This window comes from Lissotriton vulgaris, chromosome 1_1 (assembly GCF_964263255.1).
Source record: "Lissotriton vulgaris chromosome 1_1, aLisVul1.2, whole genome shotgun sequence".
NCBI lineage: Eukaryota > Metazoa > Chordata > Amphibia > Caudata > Salamandridae > Lissotriton > Lissotriton vulgaris.
The window spans coordinates 1904458052-1904477899 of NC_141685.1; the positions used below are offsets into that span (position 1 = coordinate 1904458052).

Below are 19848 nucleotides of genomic sequence, written 5' to 3' on the forward strand. Positions count from 1 at the left end.
TTTCAATGTGATAATAGCAATTGTTTGTAAACATCACAAACATGACTATGCCCTTTGATATTTGACTGTGACCAAAATATTGATCTGCCTATAATAGCCACAGATGGCGAACTGCACTACAATCTGGAACTGCTATGGGTGCACAAACAGATATAATAATTGTAAATATTACTTGTATATTCGCCAAGGGTTTTGCGACTCGATCCACACTTTGGGAAATGCTGCTCTAAGGTGAATCGATTAAATCCACCTTTTGCACAATGTAAAGGCTGTTAAGTAAGCATGCATTGGAACACTGAAAAGCTCCATTAAAAATCAAGGCGTGCAGAATTTAGTGATATCTCCTGGGACAGATGATGAAAAACCAGACTGTCCTGGTTATCCATGAACGGCTAATCACCATACTTTCTATGCATAAGTACTAGGAGGTCCTCATCAGGTTTGATGCAGCAACCCAAGTGTGACATTTTATCTAACATTGCTTGGCATGCTAGGTCTTCCTGGTCAATACTTTTAGCAGAAAGTAAAATGCAAAAAATCTTGCCTTGAAGTGCTCATTGCCACACGTCCTGTGGGCATTGCAGCACTATATTCAACAAAGACAGCATTGGAGCCTTATTTTTAAGCATGCTACTATTTTAACTTGAACAAATATGATGATGCTCATCTCCTGACCTCTTTGTTTCCTTCCTCTGCTAGCCTAAGATAGCATATGTGTCTTTGCAAACCTTGTGCAACATAGGCTCAACATTGCAGAGCGTCAATTGTATTCTAAAATTGTGAGCAATGTGTGTGGCCAAAAGGTGGGACCAGCCTTTTGAGACATCTATCCTACCTGAGCAGGAGCTAGCACGAAGCACGTGATGAGCTTCATGGGCTCAGCAAACGTTGGGAAACCAACAGGCCGCTTTATTGCATTTTGTATAAGGCTAATATTATCAGAGTAGATTTTTGAAGCACACAAGCCTCATTAATCTTTCATGGCACGCATGTTCTATCCCATTTTCCTCTCTCACAGTCTTTCATTCGGATAAAGAACCAACAAGGACTTCTTTACAAAGCTAATGGAGGTAGAAACTTGCATGCGCCTGACTCCTGTGGTGTACTTGGGTATTTCCATCACACCAGAGACCTTTGAATGCTAATCTCAGTTGAAAGCAACAATAGCTTACATTTAGCAGTTTAACGAAATACAAATACAGAATGCACTTCTGATTCCATACTTTATCTAAACATGTGGTGTGTAAGAATCTTTTTGGGAGATTCTACGGTTAATTAATATCTGTGTTATCATGCTTACAACTTTAAATGCGTGCTTCTTTCACCAAAAACTCACAACCCATCAGTAGGTCGCAACCCGCAGTTTGGGCACCAATGCTTTATAGGAATCAATCAGGGAGGTAGATTTTAGAGAGGTACGTTTCCAGGACTTTAGGAAAGTGGGTAGATTAAAGGTGATTTTGATGTGGTCAAGGGTGGATCGCCATAGTCTTAGAGCAAGGCATTAAACAGCTTGCTTTGATGTTTCCTCATTTTTTTTTTACTTTGGGTAGTTGTATTGTATTGTATGTAGCTCTTATATAGTGCAAACTGCCACCATACGGGTATCCTGGCGCTTTTAGAAAAACCTAGTCAGATGGGAACGGCAGATAACAGGACTGAGTAATGGACGCCGGCGCCTCAGATTTTAGCAAATAGCCAGGTCTTTAGGCTCTTTCTGAAACATATCAGAGAGTCAGCTTGCCTGATGTTGTGGGGCAGCTCATTCCACAGCCAGGATGCAACTGTATAGAAAGCCCTGCCTCCCATCCTGGATTTTTTGAATCTGGTAGTTGTTGCCAGACTTGCACTGGACGAACAAAGGAGCCTAGTGGGCTTGTACCATTTAAATCTTTCCTGCATTGGTAGGGCGCCCGTGCTGTGCAGTGCTCTGTAGACAATGCACAGTGATTTGAGTGAAACTCTGTCCCTTACCGGCAGCCAATGGAGATCTCTCAAGGCCATTGTGGTAGAGGAGGTGCGTGGTCTGTTGAGTGCCAGCTTGGCCGCTAAGGACTGGACTTTTTGCAGCCCCTGTAGAATATATGAGGGGGGAATTACAATAATCCAGTCTGCACAAGATTATACTCCTTACCACCAGAGGTCTAGCCTCATTGGGAAGGAGAGGAAGAATCTGTCTAAGAGCTTTTAGCAGGCCAAAGCATTCGCTGATAGTTTTGTTGGTTTGAGAAATCATTTGAAGGTTTTCGTCAAACAGTACTCCAAGGTTACGCACTGTTTTAACCGGGACGCAAATGTCGGCCCCCGGGGAGAACCTAAGCTCACACGGTATTTGCTGATTTAGTTTAGCAGTCGAGCAGTAGACTACCTCCATTTTCCCCTCGTTAAATTGTAGAGAGTTTGCATTAAGCCAACCGGAGACCCGACACATACATTCCTGGAAAGAGTCCATAGACACCGCATGTTTCCCTTCAATGGAAAACACCAGTTGGGTTTCGTCAGCGTAATTAATCAGGTTGATCCCATAGGATTTTATAATAGGAATCAGGAGTTGCAGATATATGTTAAAAAGGATAGGGCTGATCGACGAGCCCTGTGGCACTCAGTGATGAACCAGGGACTTGGAGGAAGCATACGGGGTCATGGTCACTACCTGTTGTCTACCTGACAGGTACGATTGTAGCCATTTCAGAGCTTTGCCTTTCACGCCCAATTTCTCCAATCTGCCTAACAGGACTGCGTGGCTTACCGTTTCGAATGCGGCCGACATATCCAATAGCACTATCACTGATGAATTGCCATTGTCGGCTCGCATTCGCAGTGTGTCCAACATGGTTGCCAACGCAGTTTCTGTCCCGTGGCCTGGGCGAAACCCAAACTGATCTCTGTCCAGCAGGCGGTTATCTTCAAGATAACTCGACAAGGACCTGCTAACAACCTTTTCCAGGATTTTTATATGGTAGGGAAGGAGAGAAATAGGCCTAAAGTGAGCTGGGATAGTCGGATCCAGTGAGGGTTTCTTGAGTAGGGGAGTTACCACTGCCTGTTTCCATACCTCCGGCACTACTCTTTCCTCCAGGGACTGGCAGCAGATCAATCGCATCCAGGAAAATAACTCTGGTCCATACTTTCTGGAATAAATCTGGTTCTGTTTGATTGGGTTGTTACTCACCTGTGAAATTGAGTTTGTTCTTCAAGTAGGATAGGAGTACATTATGAAATGATTTATGATTTATGTATGCCACCTGTACATCAGGCCTTGCATAAAGGGGGAGCCAGTGATATTGCTTTATGATGGGAATGATGAGATCCAACATGTTTGCTGATGTAACCAGCCATGTAGCAAGCTAGAACACCACTCTTGGTGTAGAATTTGGGAAGGCCTTGTAGAATTACATCTCCTCCATCCAGATGTAGGAGGTTATGATCTTTGGCAAGCAAACGGAACTCTGGGGAGACAGGTGGTGGCCGTCGGATTTGGGTCCTACGCCAACCCCGGTCACTGAGTTAAAAAACCTTGGGGTCTGGCTCGATCCAACTCTCACCTTTGTCTGCCATACCAAGCGCACGGCGGCCTGCTGCTTTGGCATTTTGCGTGGACTACGGCCTGTACTAAAATTTTTTGATGCCACCACCAGGCAACTTGTGATTCAAGCAACCGTGATCTCTCGGCTTGATTACGCCAGCTCCCTTCTAGCGGGATTGAATCAATCGGAAATCACCCGCCTGCAGCGTGTCCAGAATGCCGCAGCGAGAGCTGTTGTGGGACTACCTAGATTTTGTCCAACTGCTATGACCTTGCATGCGCTGCATTGGCTACCGATTGCGCAAAGGATTCAGTTCAAGGTCCTTTGTGTAGCCTACAAAATTCTCAAGGGATCCCCTGCTATGATCCTTTCCAACCTTCCGTCCCGCTATGTTCCGGTCCGGGCTTTAAGATCTTCAGACCTAGAACTTGTGGTTGTCCCCCGCTTTAAGCGTTGCAGGGCAGGCGGCCGCTCTTTTCAAGTTCGTGCCGCAGTGTTGTGGAACTCCCTTCCCCCTGCGATTCGTGCCCTTGGGGATCTGCTTTCTTTCCGTCGAGCTGTAAAAACTTTCTTGTTTCCTTAAATTCTCTCTGCTCTGTTATGTCCAGTTGTGTTGTGTTGCTACCTGGTCGGGCGCCAGGACGCTCCTTCGCTGAAGCATCTGTGCGCTTAATAAATGAGCCTAACATAACATAACATGTATGAGAAAAAACCATCTGTAATGTCTTGCTGAATTCGCAGTGTGGGTATATATGGCTTCACTTTTCTGAGTAGATGTAGCTAGCAGGAAAAATATTTTGTTCGTTTTTTTGACATGGAACTTTAGATTTGGGTTGATCATAAAACTGAGAGATTCTGCATGTGGGGTTAAAGGCTGTATGCCAAAGGTAATTAAGAGTTTTGAGCCATGTCTGCATTGGAGGTGAAGAGTCACTGAAGAATAGAAGCACAAATTACATTTTGATTTAATTAGTTTTCAGAGTCTAAATGGTTAGGTCTTCTAGATATATTTTGAAGCTTGTAATACTTACTGGTGGCATTTGAGACTTGGCGACTCAGCTGGGTTTCATCAGCATATTTTTGTAAGCAGATAGGCTTATCTTGATATAATGTGGCCAGACGTTTCATATAGAGCTTGAATAGTAATGGTGAGAGAAAAGAGCCTGTGGAATAACACATGTAACTGGGAGTGTAGCTGATTGAAAAGATTCTAATTTTACATAACAGGATTTTGAAGAGACAAATGATTGAAAACTTTTAGAAGTAAAACCTTTAAGTCCCATTTTGCTTTAAGGATATGCAGGATCTAGCATGACAGCCTTTTGAAAAGCAACAATAAGCATATCTTCTTCATCTGGTGCCTTCAGGGCATAATCCTCTGTATGAATTGTGGCAGTGTGTGTTGTATGTGGAATGGAAACTACATTGGTATGAGTTTAAGAGGTTGTTATTAGATATGTGAGCTAAGAGTTGTGAAGCTACAGCTTTCTCAATGCATTTGCACAGGAACAGAACTTTTTAAACGGGCCTGTAGGGTTGGAGGTCATTCCGATCTAAGCTAGGTTCCTTGAGTCGCTCAACTTTCCAGTTTTCATAGCTAGTGGAAAGATGTCTTCTTCAAAAGATACACTAACAATTTTTTAAAGAAGGGAGATGATTAAAGGCAGTTTTTAGAAGATATCTGGTATCCGATCTTTGAAATTGAAGGATGGCTTGATGGAGAGGAAAATCTGTAAAATGTCTCCTATCGCAAGTTTTGGAAGGAGGCCCATGTGGTGATGTGGTGGTGACTCTCAGCAAAAGCCTAGATGACTGGTCATTTTGTTTTTTTCCGAAAGCCCATAGGCTCTTAATATCCTGGTTTAGATCTAGCAATATATAATGAGGTCATCATTGGAGAACACAATGGAACATTATAGATAGATTGTTCATATTGAGGGGGAATTGAGTTCCCTCGTGTTGGTGCTTTTTATTTCTTGAGTTTTGGTGGTTCTGGGAGCATGGACTCAGCATATCACTGGGAGGGTTTGCCAAGGGAGGAAAGATTTGTGCAGACACATCTAGGGATGAGTATATAGCTTTTGTGGGATGTGGACAATTTAAAAATGCTTCTATGAAAAGCAAATTATGATTGTAAGAGCTGGAGTGATGTGTTTCTTATGTTTCACTCTTGTGATGAATCTTGCCACAGTGTGTAGAGGTGCCGTCTGAGGAGCCAGGTTTAGTTTTGGAATTCCTGTAATAAAGCCTTTCCCTAATTAAGTATTGATCAAACCAGCAACACCGACCACCGTTTTGAGAGCTACTGCAGCTGTAAAGCAGTCTTTGTTATTACATTTTTGAGCGCTTGAAGGTGGATTGGCAGGCACTTCTGGTTTGACGATGTGTTCTTTATAGCACTCCATACTGCAATTTGCTACTTTATAGCCCTGTAAATACCTGGGCTGTATTATGAACAGGTGTGATGGTTCATTGTAGAGCTGAGCATGTTGTTATGTGCTTACAGTGCCAAAAGTGTATTATTTTCACCCAATATATGACACTGAATTGGAGCATGATTTTTAGACGGTGCAGTTCAAATGCAGTGAGTGGGCTTTGACTCTTCATTTTCCTGTCATTTTCTGTCTAAAAATAATGCTCTAACTCTTCGAGATATCGGGCACTTCCAACTGTGCAAATGCACAAAAATGGCGTTCGGATTGAGCTGCCGCACTTGTTCATGATATGGCCCCAAAATCAAATTTTAGTTGCACTCAGTGTAATTTTTTAACATAATGTTCTTAATGACAGGCATGTGTTCTACTCACTATTCCGTTCTAGATGGTGTTATACACGTGCTGCAAACTGTGTTAAACATGTTCACCATTGAATGTTGTCACGAGGTGGTGTGCCCCTTTGCTATGATCAGAAGGCTCCTTATACGGCAGTTGGACTCTGATCAGCAGCGAAGCAGGACGCACTCCTGTGGGCTTAGCAGACCTGACTAAATCTGAACAACTACTTCCTTCTGCCTCCTCTTTGCATTATTCTAACACAATTTACATTTGGCGACGATTATTCTGGAAAGGTTCTGCTGCTCACCAATTTTGTGCTGTTTTCCTTTTATTTGTTCCTCTCATCACAGAGCTTTGTTTACCTCTTTGCTCAGCTGTGCCTGTAATCTGCAGATGTTTGCTCCCTTTTGTTTCTCAGATCGGAGATCACTGTAGAGCATTTTGGATCATTTTTAGCTTCTTGTGGTTCTTGTCTCAGACACACAGCAGCTTGAGCACGTTCACTCACGCTGCCTTGCGGCAAACGCACCTGCAGCATATGACTGATTTCTCCATTGCAAAGGAGTGACTTCATTACGTTCTTTCACGCACGGAGGCCATCTTGGATTGGTCACTGCATAACCCTCACACTCGCCCCACCTCCCCAATCTGTACATTTTTCCATACTGTATTCCCCATTCTGCAAAAATAAACCAACGTACTCTTCTGTCTTGAGGTGGGCATTTGTATATCCGCAGTTTATTAGGAATACAATGACAACATGCATGAACTTTGTACTTTTTGCTGTCTAGTCTCTTTTGGGCCTTGCGGGTCATTTTTCTTTGGTAGGTTGGATTTGGGCTCCCTTTGTGTGGGGGAGGGAGTAGCTTCTGTCCATAGAGTTAGGCCACGACTCGCTACCTTGTCCGATTCTAGTTGTGCCCTGCCATCTGGCCGGGGCTGGGCTGCGAGCGCCATCTCTGTTTTTGCTACACCCTCCTCTTCGGTAAGCCGCCTCACCCAGCCGTGAGGCATCTGAAGGTGAGTGGTCTTACCTTCTGCCCGTAGGTCAGCTCTCCCAGCCGTGAGGCATCCTAAGGTTAGTGGTCCAATCCTGGCACCCCTCCTCCGGTGTGCCTCTTTACCAACCATTATCTGCGTAGTTCTCTGCCACTCCGTCTGGGAGGCTTCCGTCTCCTGGCGGCTCCCCCTCCGACTACGCCCTGTGTCCCGCTACTTGCATCCCGCTAATGCCATGGCGCCACAGGTTGCTGCAGAACAAACCCATGCCTTTGTTTGTTAGGTGCACTCCGTCTCTGGCGTATAATTGCGGGCAGCCCGTGTGAATGAGTCCGTGCCTGACCGATGCCAGGCTATTAGACCTGCAGTGTTTGCTTACTGCTAGGTTTAGTTTCTTGCAGGAATTTTCAATTGCTTTTTGTGAGTCTGCCCCGCGCCATTCGTGCCGGCTGATTACTTCTGACCACACAACTACAGAGCTCCTGAATACCCTGGCTGTTTCCGTGAGCTCCCTCTGTATGTTGTGTAGGAGCGTTCTCCTCCCAAGCCTCGCCAGGTTGTTGCCCCCCAGGTGTATGATCAGTACATCTGGGTGACATGCCGTGTCCGCCCTCAACTACTCAAGGATTGCCGGCAGCTGTTCCCATCTCATTCCTGGCTGACCAAACCCCCAAATGCAAGTGTCAGCTGGTCCCCCTTTCTTCTTGTTGCACCCTTGCCGCCACCAGTTCTGCATCCGGGATATGAACGAGTGCCCTACCACCCATACTAGGTGTTGTCACCTTCCTGTTAAGCAAGGAAAATGAGTCACTCCCAATTCCACCCATTGCGGTGAACCACGCTTTTCTCGCTTAGCCTGTCTTACGGATCAGAGCAGCTGGGATCTCACATATGTTTTGTAGGCATGTGAGTTCCATATCTCTACTGCCTGAATCCCTACCTCGGTCATCCCGTGCAGTGCTGGTGTGCTGCTGCTCCTATCCTGAAAGAGTGGGACCCGTAGGCTGCGGGGCGCAGCCCATCTTTGCCCAACGCGTGGCGCATGACTGTCATGAATTGAAACCTGCTTAATTGTGTTTCTTTTTTCTGTTTGAACAGCGGGCCCTCCCCTGCCAGTCGTACCGCCATGAAGGTGAGCAGGCAGCATACAGCGCAACACCTCTGGTCTTCAAAGCATTGCAGTCTTATCCTAGTTCCTTTCCCCGCTTGGTCGGTCTTTGACCATCTCAGTATGATCCCCGTCGCTGTTGGTGTCACATCGCCTGCCTGTATGCATTTTGTCTGCCGGCCCCATTTTTGTTGATGCTACTAGTTCGCTGAGGCAGAATGCCCCAAAGAAAGCGATGGAAAAAAGCGCCCTAAACAGCAGTAGCTCAAACTCTTCTGTGATCATGCCCCAAGCGTGCTGAGCAATACACGAAGCCTCGTGAAATCTATGGGGCATCCGGCATTGTTTCTTGGGCCCTCCTTCAGCCTCCACCCCTTCACAGCTGCCTTGATGTAATACGATACCACCGGATCCTGTCCTGTCTCTAATTTTGAGAAATGGGCCACGGCGGCTAAATGGGCCAGTGACCACGACCTGGACTTCCTCGCTTCAAACGCCAGTGGATGAACTGCTCTGATGCCCCGCGCTTAGCACCCATATCCACCAGGGATTCAACCCCGCCTACCCTCATCACTGTCTCCACGTACTTCTGGTACCTCCTGACTGCTTTGGGCGTGAGTGCATGGCGTACCAGTTCGGACAGGTCTATCTTGAAAGCTCCCACAGCTGCTCTGAAAATGGGGCCATGATCTGATCTGCCCTGGGCGCCAGTCTCCTGAACCTGTCTGTCTGGTGCCTGGACAGGGCGTCTGCCACTTCGTTCTCCACCCCCGGGATGTGGCGTGCTCGCAGGTCCATGTTGCCGTCCAACTGCAATGCAACCAATCTACGCATTAGTCACAGCGTTTTAGGGCATCTGGCTGATCTCCTGATAATGGCCTGTACCACACCCTTGTTGTCTGACCGAAGTGTTAGTTTCATGTTCTGCATTTGTTCACCCTATATTATCAGTGCCACTATGATGGGAAACAGCTCTAGCAAGGTGATATTGTTAGTGATGCCTTGTCTTTGCCATTTGGTGGCTACTGTCCCGCGCACCATCTGTCTCCCAGGATTGCTCCGAAGCCTGTGCTTCCTGATGCGTCTGTGTACAGCTCGATGTGTTTGTTAGTTACCCAACCTTCCCTCCAGATTAATGTGCCGTTAAAATTAGTCAGAAAGGAATCCCACATCGCCAAATCCCTTTTTACCTCAGCTCCCAGCCCAACGTGGTGGTGTTTCTGTGTGAGCCCACGTGTCAATTGTGTTAATCTCCTGGCAAATACCCTGCCTGCCGGAATCACCCTGGTAGCGAAATTCAATTTGCCTATCAAGCTCTGGAGCTCCCTCAATGTTGACTTCTCCTTGCCGCACAGGCCCCTAATTTCCTTCCGGAAATCCTCCACTTTTTCTGGGCGGAGCCTGGACGTACCGGCTCCGGAGTCCAACTCTATCTTTAGCCAGTGTTTTGAATGCTGTCAGAGTGCTCCCGCACTCAGCATATTCTGCTGGACCCGTGAAGAGGAAGTCGTCCAGGTAATGGAGCTTTCCTCCTACTGGGTGCCTGTCATGCAATGCTCATTCTATGAAGGTGCTAAAAATCTCGAAGTATCCACATGATACTGAACATCCCATCAACATTGCCTTGTCTATGTAGAGTCTCCCTTCCCACTGGAAACCTAACAAATGGAAGCTAGCTGGGTGAACAGAGAGTAGGCGGAAAGCAGACTCAATGTCCGCTTTTGCCATTAGGGTCCCTCGACCTGTTGCCCTCACCAGGTCTATACTATAAGAACAAAAGGGGATAGGTCCATAAACACGTGGTGGGGGCTAGACCCTTTATAGAATATATAACACAAATTGCCCGAACCACAAAATCTCCACAGAATTATTAGGAGGGAAAAGATCAATTTATTGTGATCCCCATCGACATCCTACTTAGTGTCATTGTTTTTTATCTTTTTCAAATTATCACAAGCTATATGACAGAAAACGACAATACATTAAATATTTACACACCTATATATACTTTGTACATACATGAAAAACAAATTCTTTACACAATACAAAAAGAAAGAATTCTTGCATCAAACATTACAAAAAACTAAGAATACATCACAAACAACATTCTAGCAAACATTACAATCAAAAAATGAGAAAAATAGGAGAAACCAATCCTAGGGGGAATTATAAGCAAATAAATGGCTCTTAAACAAATTAATACTGGACCAGCCGGTCCTAGTATCGTAGATATGACATTATGTTCCACCCTATGAAAGTGCCGACGCGTTTCGAGATCAGGCTCAGTGTCGCCGATCTCTCATCAGTGCTGTTTTATTCTTTGTATCTGCAAGATGCAAAGGAAATATTTTACTCATCACTCTCAAAACCGAACTTCTTTTAAGGCAATGGGCTGAGAAACGGAATTGCTACATACCGAACTTGATTATAAGTAGAGCAGGACATTAAAGCGTAAAGGATTTCAAACCAATTTTTTTCTGAACGTGGCCAGGCAGGAAAACCTATAAGAAATTTTAAGAAAATATTTTTTCATTGGTGAATCTAACGAGCTCGTGGTTTCATTACTGAGGTCTGACCCAATGCTACGTAAAGCGTACCTTGCTATTGTCGACTGCTGCCAACTGGCCATGAAGGTAAAACAATAGTGACAAATGTTTCAGCGGTGGGGCTGTTGTTTACAATGTTCGCATAATGGCACAAAGGAGAGGCACGTCCCGCTCTCCGCCGTTTCCACTACTCGCCTCCAGCCATCAGACAAGGGCAAGCCGGTCTGTGGATCGAGGCGGTATCCGCCCGCTTGGCTCTGCATCAGACAGCGGTGCTTTTCTAGGCTCCTCACTGCTTCTCCGTTCCGTTACCGTGTGGGCTCCGATCAAAGGGTGCTGTGCTACTTACCGCTTCTCCACTCCCTTCGGGGACCTCAGTTGCCGGGTGGGCTCCGGTCAACGCAGTGTTCCACCTCCTTCAGCTGCCGGGTGGGCTCTGATCAGCGTGTTGCTCACGCCTTCTCCCGCAGCGACATCCTCAGTTGCCGGGTGGGCTCCGGTCCGCATGCAGTCGCCGTTCGGTGCAGCTGGAGTCAGGCACTTCAAGCCGTAGGGGGACAGCACATTGAGCCGTCCAGCACTCCGATGACGATGATTCTCCAGGTACGAAAATGCCTCCCAAAGAGGTTCAAAATGATTCCGGTTATGGCTCCAGCCATGAACATGGAGATTACCTGGGGGAGCATGCCTTATATCCCCCCCTTCCTTTGTTCCCTGCCTAGCTTGTTGGCTTCACCCCATTGGGGGGTTTGAAAGTGCCATAGACGGGCAGCGCCTGTTCGGCGGTCACTGCCGGAGGGGGGAGGTGTGGACGGGCTGTTTTCATGCTCTGTGTTACCTGTGCTCCAAAACCCGGCACGAGCTAGCTTGTTACGGGGGGGGGCACGGCGATCGTTATGGCGCCGCCTCTCGAGCCCCCTTCACATGCAGCCTCCTCAATGCTGCGTTTAAACTACTCCAAGACGTTTTAAATAAAAGGTGTTAGAATTCTCTTACAAACATGATATTTCTGAGGCAATTTGGATTGTTTGCAGCTAGTTTTATTTTCCAAGTCTACAACTGGTATTGTTGTAAGATTTTCTAACATTTTCATCAATGGCTAACACTCAACAAGTAGTTCATTTTTTTTATTTCTTACCCATACCTGGCAAGCCCAGAACAACTTGGAGAATCTGGTTCAGGTCCTTTTAAAATGTTGTTGTGGCCATTGATTCAGAGAATTATCACCTGAGAAGAAAACTGTCCCTCTTGTTTAGTTATCTTGCTTTAGATAGACATCAGATTTTTGATAATCTCCCAGTTCTCATTCCACCTGCTGGAGATGAAGATGATTAGAATGTTTTTATGGAGGCCGTACAAAGACTTAACAAAAAATTCTTAGAACAATCCAGTGCTTTGTTGGAAAGATTTAATTTTTTGAAAAGAAGACAAGACCCAGAGGAATCAGTGAAAGAATATATTTCTGCCCTGAGAAATTTAGTGACAATTTGTAACTTTTAAGCTTCTCTCAACGTTTACATCAGGGATCAATTTGTCTATAGCTGCAACTCAAAGAAGGTACAGGAATGTATTCTGAGTTGCAGAGACCCAACCCTTTCGTATGTAATTGACATGGCAAATAGTGTAGAAAGGGCAATAATTTCTTCTAAATGTATTTCATATGACATATGTACTTCTTTACCTAATTTGCCTCATGATGAAGAACCAATTAACTCTGTTTCTCTCTGAAATAAAGGTTTTAAACCATATCACAAAAAGCCTTCTACTATGTGCTTTAGATGTGGTTCTCGCACACATTTAGGGAGTAGTCCCATTTCTCCTGCATTGGATAAAAGTTGTGTCTGTAACAAAAACGGGCATTTTTAAATTGTAGGTGAAGGTAAAAGTATAGTTCAAGTTAGTAATGTGCAGACTTGTGAAAGCAATGGTCTAATTGACGCTAGTCATGATAATACTGTGCATGAGGATTTTCAAAATTGTATTTTGACTCTAAATTAAATTTCTAGGGAATCTCAGTTTCCAAAAGGCAAAGGTCCTTTTTGTCGAGTCACTTTAGGCAATCTTGATTTGGAGATGACGGCTGACTCTGGAGCTTCTGTAAACATTATTTCAGACCAACTATATTAAAAATATTGTTCTGAGAATGTGGTGCTTCATTAAAATTTGGGCGGGAAAGTAGTTTGTTTGAAAAGATGTGTTCACGCTAAAATATATGTTGCCATGAAAGCAAAGAACATTGTTGCTCAGCAAGATATAGGCAAAATGGGTCTTAAGCTTGTGCCTGCTTCCGATAATCCAGTTCAGATTAATTATCTGCCTATAGCCCTGATTTAAAACTCTGAAGAAGAAAAAGATTTGCAAACCCTTTTGGCAGCTTTTCCTCAAGTTCTTAATGACAACATTGGTAAAATCACTAAATATCAACATTTAATCGAGCTGAAAAAGAATGATATACCTGTTTCTCATAAAGCCAGACCCATTCCAACGAGTGTAAGAGCTGACTTAAAGAAACTTTTACATAAATAGGTGTGTGAAGGTATCATACAAATTACTGATTTGTCTGAGGGCGTCAGTCCATTTGTCTTGGTGCGCAAAAGGAATGGGGGCATCCGTTTGTATGCTGACTTGCGCACATTGAATACAAATATTTTAGTAGACAGCTACCCTCTTTCCAAAATCCACAACTTGTTATCTGGATTTTCTGGCTCAAAATATTTTTCATTTCTAGACCTATGGTCCGCTTCCCATCAAATTCCCCTCATACCTTGCACCACAGATCTCACATTTGTGACTCCATTTGGAGCTTATACATTTTTGCGGCAGCTGGTTGGCTTGGCATCAGCTGCAAGCGTATTCCAGAAATTCATGGATTAATTGCTTGAAGGAATTTCTGGAGTACAAGCTTATCAGAATGATGTGTTCATTTTTTTCTAGATCAGAACACCTATCTATACTAGAGAGAGTATTAAATTGCTTTAGTGAAGTTGGCATTACCCTTGGTCTGGATAAATGCAATTTTTTCAAGGAGGAATTAGATTACTTAGGTGATACTATTTCTTCTTCTGGGAGAAAGCCTACATTGTCCTCAAGAAAAGCAATTTCAGAAGTACCCATTCCTAAAGATAAAGATTCATTGAGATATTTTTTGGGTATGACTGAATATTATTCTAGATTTATTCAGGGCTATGCTCACGTTTTTCAGCCTCTGCGATCATTACTCAAAAAAGGTATTGTGTTTATGTAGTCTGAGGAAGCTGACATTGCTTTTCAGAAAGTCAAAAAATTAATTATAGATTACCTTGTATTATCTTCTTTTACCCCTGGTCAAAAGTGTTCCTTAACCATTGATGCCAGTCAACGTGGTCTTGGGGCTGTACTTTCTCAATGGGTATCTGGCAAAGAAAACACAGTTAGTTTTTCGTCAAGATCTCCTGACATTGCTGAATACAGTACTATTGAAAAAAAAGCTGTGACATCCACATGGGTTGTGGAAAGATTTGAAACGTTCCTTAGGGGAACTAAATTTGACATCTTTACAAACTATAAACCTTTAATGCATCTTTTGAATGGCAATGGTACAGGGAAAACGTCTGCCAGGTTTGTTTGCATTTTGTCCCGCCTTCACAAGTATAACTTTGTAATCAAAGATATTACAGGTGGTCGCAATGTTAGGAAATTTTGCCTTTCTAGACTTCCTTTACAGCACACAGTAGCTGATGATATACAAGATGAAATTGAATTTGTGGTAGCCTCTGTAGATGATCTTGGTGAGTTTCAAGGTTTTTTTTCCTAACTGGATTACAAGGATGCCTGTGAAAAAGACGAAACATTCCAGGCCGCGAAAAAACATGCTTACGAATGGCTGGCTTAAAGCAAAATCTCTTCCGGCTTCGCTGAAATCTTTTGCTCAGGTTTCTAGTGAGTTGTCTATTGTTGAAGGCACACTTTTACATTCTGATCTTGTGGTTCCACTCTGCTTTGCAAAACAGTCTTATTAAGGTAGTTCATAAAGGACACTTAGGCATTGGAGCAACTTGCAGAAAACTCAAGGAACATTTTCGTGGCCTACCATGGACTGGGAAGTAACACATCTTATCAATAATTGTCAGGTTTACCTACTTTCTGATGAGCATTGGACAACTGTCAAAATGCCCTTACATGTAGTTCCCTTCCCAGAGGAACCCTGGTCTAAACTAGCCTTGGATTTTTCTGGTCCTTTTGAGCTGCTACCCAGTAAAATGAGTTACATTATGGTTCTGATTGACTATCACTCAAACTAGGTGAAATTCAAATTCACTATTTCCCCAGCACGTTAGCTGTGATAACATTTCTGACTAGACTTTTTAACTCTGAAGGGAGTCCCAAGCAGTTGGTCACAGACAACTGTACTCATTTTGCTTCTAACAAAATGAAGGAATTTCGTGCCTCATGCCAAACCCAGCATTTTAGGGTTGTATTGTATTCTCCTTCTGCCAATGCTCTTGTGAAAGGATGAATAGATTTTTGAAGGAGAAGATACAATCAGCGTTGGCATACAATGAGGTAGTGGAATATTTTTTACACAGAAAAATGTGAGCATATTTAGCCACTCCACATTCCACCGCTGAAATCTCTCTGTTTCACCTATTAAGTAAAAGAGATCCCAGAGATCCAGACAACAAAAGCAATACATGTGTCCTGTCATGGTAAGCAAAAGTTGCAGAATACAATTTTAACGCAACAAAGTTTTCCCAAAAAATATTTTGATTCTAAATATAAACTGAGACAGCAAGATTTTCCAATAGGTGATTGGGTTTTAGTAAAAAAAAAAACATGAAGGTCAAAAAGGAAAAAGGGTGTCTCCAGGTACTCACCAGTTTAAGTGGTTAAAGTTTCTAAAGGCTCTGTATTCTTTTATAAAAAAGAGTGGTGGAACAGAAGAGCAGTTGTTAGGCTCACTAATGACCAAGCAAACAAAATGTTGTCTGCTTCAGCCAGTGGTGATATTGACTCAGATAATGTGTTTCCTCTTTTAGATGATATAAGTTCCAGTGAGGTGAGTTTTGGTTGTGGGTCCACTGTGGTTTTACTAAGTAGGAATGTTGACAATAGTGAGTTGCCTAATCAACATGCTGTATCCAATAGTCAACAACACACAGTGTAATTACTGTCCAGAGGAACTCAGAAGTTGCAACTACTTTGGGAGTGTGGGCAGAACATCACGGAACTGTTCCCAACCTACCAAGTTTTGAAATTTTTATGTTTACTAATTTTATTTGGTAAATAGGGAGAAGATATAATGTTATAACGTAATGTTCTTAATGACAGGCATGTGTTCTACTCACTATTCTGTTCTAGATGGTGGAATACATGTGCTGCAAACTGTGTAATAAACATGTTTATTTCTGAATGTTGTCCTGTTTGCTATGATCAAAGACAAGGAAATGGGAATCAAAGCATAAGGTGCCAGCACTAGTCTTAAAGTCCCTATCAATTTTAGTGAAGAAAAAAGGTGCAAATAACGGACTGGAAGCACAATTCCCTATACTTCCTCAAATTAAAGGCTGATTCAAGGAACCTAACCTTCAACAATTTAATAGCACATGATAGCCCAGCACACTTTAAACACAACTTATAACAATCTTAGAAAAAAGGATCTAGTTCCATGAGCGAGTCGATGTTCAATTTCAGTTAATTCTTTATTTTTCATTCTTTAAAAACTTTTGAAAGCATCACTTTTGGAACCGCCAACGCATTCTGTCCCAACCAGGGACTTCTTCAGGGCTACAAAAGTACAAAAGAGCTATTTACAATTTTGTACATAGCAATTTCAAACAGAGTAAAAACACACACATCGACTTTGACAAAGTTATCGAGCAAGTCTCTTAATGCTAAAGAATTTCATTCTTTATAGAACACACTATTTATCATTACATCAAATTACATTTTCATTATTATCACGTAGAGATTGACCCATAACTGATATATATATATTTTTTTAAAAGGAGGAGGGGGGGAGGGTGGAGAGAGGAGAAAAAGAGGGAGGGAGGAACAGCTTCCTAATGTTACATAGTTGAATGCATCAACACAGTCAATCTGAGAACATACCTTGAAAAGTAAATATATGCTATTCAGGTTGACAATTTCTCATTAGTTCACAACTGGTAATTCTGAAAGAATGATTGAGGGGATAGATTTGTCAGTATAGTTAAACTACAATTGCAAGGCTGTCTAACCTGTACATAGATCTTATATTATACTTACATTAGATCTCAGAGAAAGGAGTATTCTATTTGGTAACCTTTTAATTATTCGCAACTGGTGATTCTGTAAAAAACAGTTGCAGAGATGTATTGTAAATTTAATTAAGCTTTGGCTGTAAATGTTTAGCTTGCTCAACTAATTTAAAAGGTACTTACATATAATCTCACTTTAGAGCGTTTCTTCATGTATTAGGCATAATATTTAGCAGGTGGAAAGTCTTTTTTACGAAGCAGTGCCCTAAGGTGAATAAGGTTTGATACATATTATTGCCTAGGACAAAGTCATGTTTACTTTTTACAGTTCTGATCAACAGTATCCTCCAAGTAATTATATTCAACATACATGAGAAAAGGAAACCTGTTTATAGGATCCAAGATGACAGAATAAAATATTTTCTATTGAGATAAAAAACGTGTGTCAATATTAATCATACCACCGTATTTAGGAAAGGCTGGCAAAGTGACAAACGATAAGCAGTTATTTTAATCCTAAAACCAGTCTTTTAACGCAAATGCCTATTTGCTAAATCACGCAAACTCCATTCTAAGATCGAAAATAATAGTCATAAGTGTGCAGCTAAAAAGCGCACTAGGCTAGGTTGCATAGCAAAATTAGTTTGGATTATCAAACACCGATATAGTCAAGCGCGAACCATGTTGAAATGGGAGCAAACTTCCCATATTTAGGAAAAGCTGGCACAATGACAAACAATAGTCAGTTGTTTTAAGCCTAAAACCAGTCTTTTAACGCAAATATCTATTTGCTAAATCACACAAACTCCGTTCTAAGATCAAAAATAAAAGTCATAAGTGTGCAGTTAAATGCGCACTAAGCTAGGCTCTATAACAAAGTTAAGTTTAGATTGACAAACATCAATACAGTCAATCTAGAGCCATGTTGCAATGGGAGCAAACTTCCCATATGCCGGTGACCGATATTGAGCGGTTTTTCAAAGTCCAACTCACGCGGATATAATAGTTCAGGTCCCGCAAAGAAAATCATCAGTCGTGTCCGCTTCACAGGGTTCACCACGATACATTTGAAATGGCAAAACCCCGCTTCTTATATACTGGTACTAATTTGAAACCAGTCCAATTAGTCAGTTACCAATTAACAAAAAATTAGCGCGCTCTTTTAAATATTGAGCATTTGTTTATATCCCGTATACAACAAGATGGGCTCCATCTTAGAATGGAGTTACTTTGTGTATTATAAACGTTTCTAGAACTTCGCAAAGTTTATTTGTAAAGGCTTTCTAATAAATTCAATTCAATATGTTAAATTGTAGCTTCAAACGAGTTATTTATATTTTTCAAAAACTCGTTTAAAGCGTATATTAATTTTCAAAAAAGTTATTCCAAATTAATTTTATTAGCGTAACATCAGTCTAGTCGAGTATGACGAGAAGAAGAAAGTGCTTTTAATATAGTCAATAGATGTTGAGTCTTTAATTTAGAATTGTTATTCATAAGTTCATTTTCGTTACGGAGCGGGATGATTATTTTAAGGCACCACCATCTTAGTACAGGCAGTCATTACGAAGTTCATTTTCGTTTCCGAGTGGAACATCTTTGAGGCTATGCCATCTTGGCACGGTCAGTCATTCGGAACTGCAACATTATAGAATAGACATGTGAATACATCAGTCTATTTTATGGAAGACAAATTTTTGGTATTTGTAATATAATCATTATAGAATGGAAAAATGACTCAAATGCTCCAATTGGTAATTGTTTATATCTTCGAAATGTGTTTTCAGACTTGATATTCAATTAAACGCGATCTCATATAAACAAATATTATGTGGATATTGTACTATGCCAATCTTATTGCACAGGTGTAGTTGGTTTTACTATTGCTTATCTTAAAGAAAAGAAATATTCTTTTTATAAGACAGTGATGAAAAGAGGAGAGGGGGGAGGGTGGAGTGTGCTCATATACATGAGCAATTTCTCATATTATTAGTGTGACACCACTATGATTCAAAATTAGTTACACCAAACAATACATTTAAAAGCAAGGTGCAGGCAAAAATATGTGTAACATCACTCTTGTATTTGTAATATCAGGAAGACCTTTTGTCTCTACAGAAAATGATGAAATTCATTATTGATATTGAGACCAGAGATCACACATCTAAGTTTGCAAATCCAAAGAGATTCCATCTTTCTCAAATGTATAGTCCTATCACCACCCCTCGCATTGTTCTTTATATGATCGATCGCATGAAAGGTGATGTTTTGATTTTCTGGATGATGCATCAGATAATGTCCAACCGTCCGTCCAAGAGGCGAATTGGTCTGTCAGTTTAGTCGCCACAGAGGCCTGAAGTGGAGGATGTGATCTATCTAGTCCTAAATCCAAGACTGCGTTCCAGTCCCCTCCAAGTACCCAAGGAATCCCGACCTAATCCGTCAACACCGTACCCAGTCTGGCCAGAAACCAGCCCTGTTCATAGTTTGGAGCATATATGCTTCCCAGGACCACTAAAGAGCCATCCAGAGTGCCCTTCACTAAAATATACCTATCCTGGTCATCCACCCGGCGCTCAAGCTCAACAAATGGGGTCCTATGTCGTACCCAGATAGTATCCCCCTAGCGCAGGCTGAATAAGTTGTAGAATAAATGTGGCCTCTCCATTTCCTCCGCAT

At 42.4% G+C, this 19848-nt stretch overlaps 1 protein-coding gene across 1 annotated transcript in view; it reads left to right on the forward strand.

Annotated features, from left to right (window-relative positions):
* The window catches only part of TMEM117 (transmembrane protein 117), a 2083068-nt gene that overhangs the window by 1711392 nt on the left and 351828 nt on the right, over window positions 1-19848 (forward strand). The window lies entirely within an intron of this gene.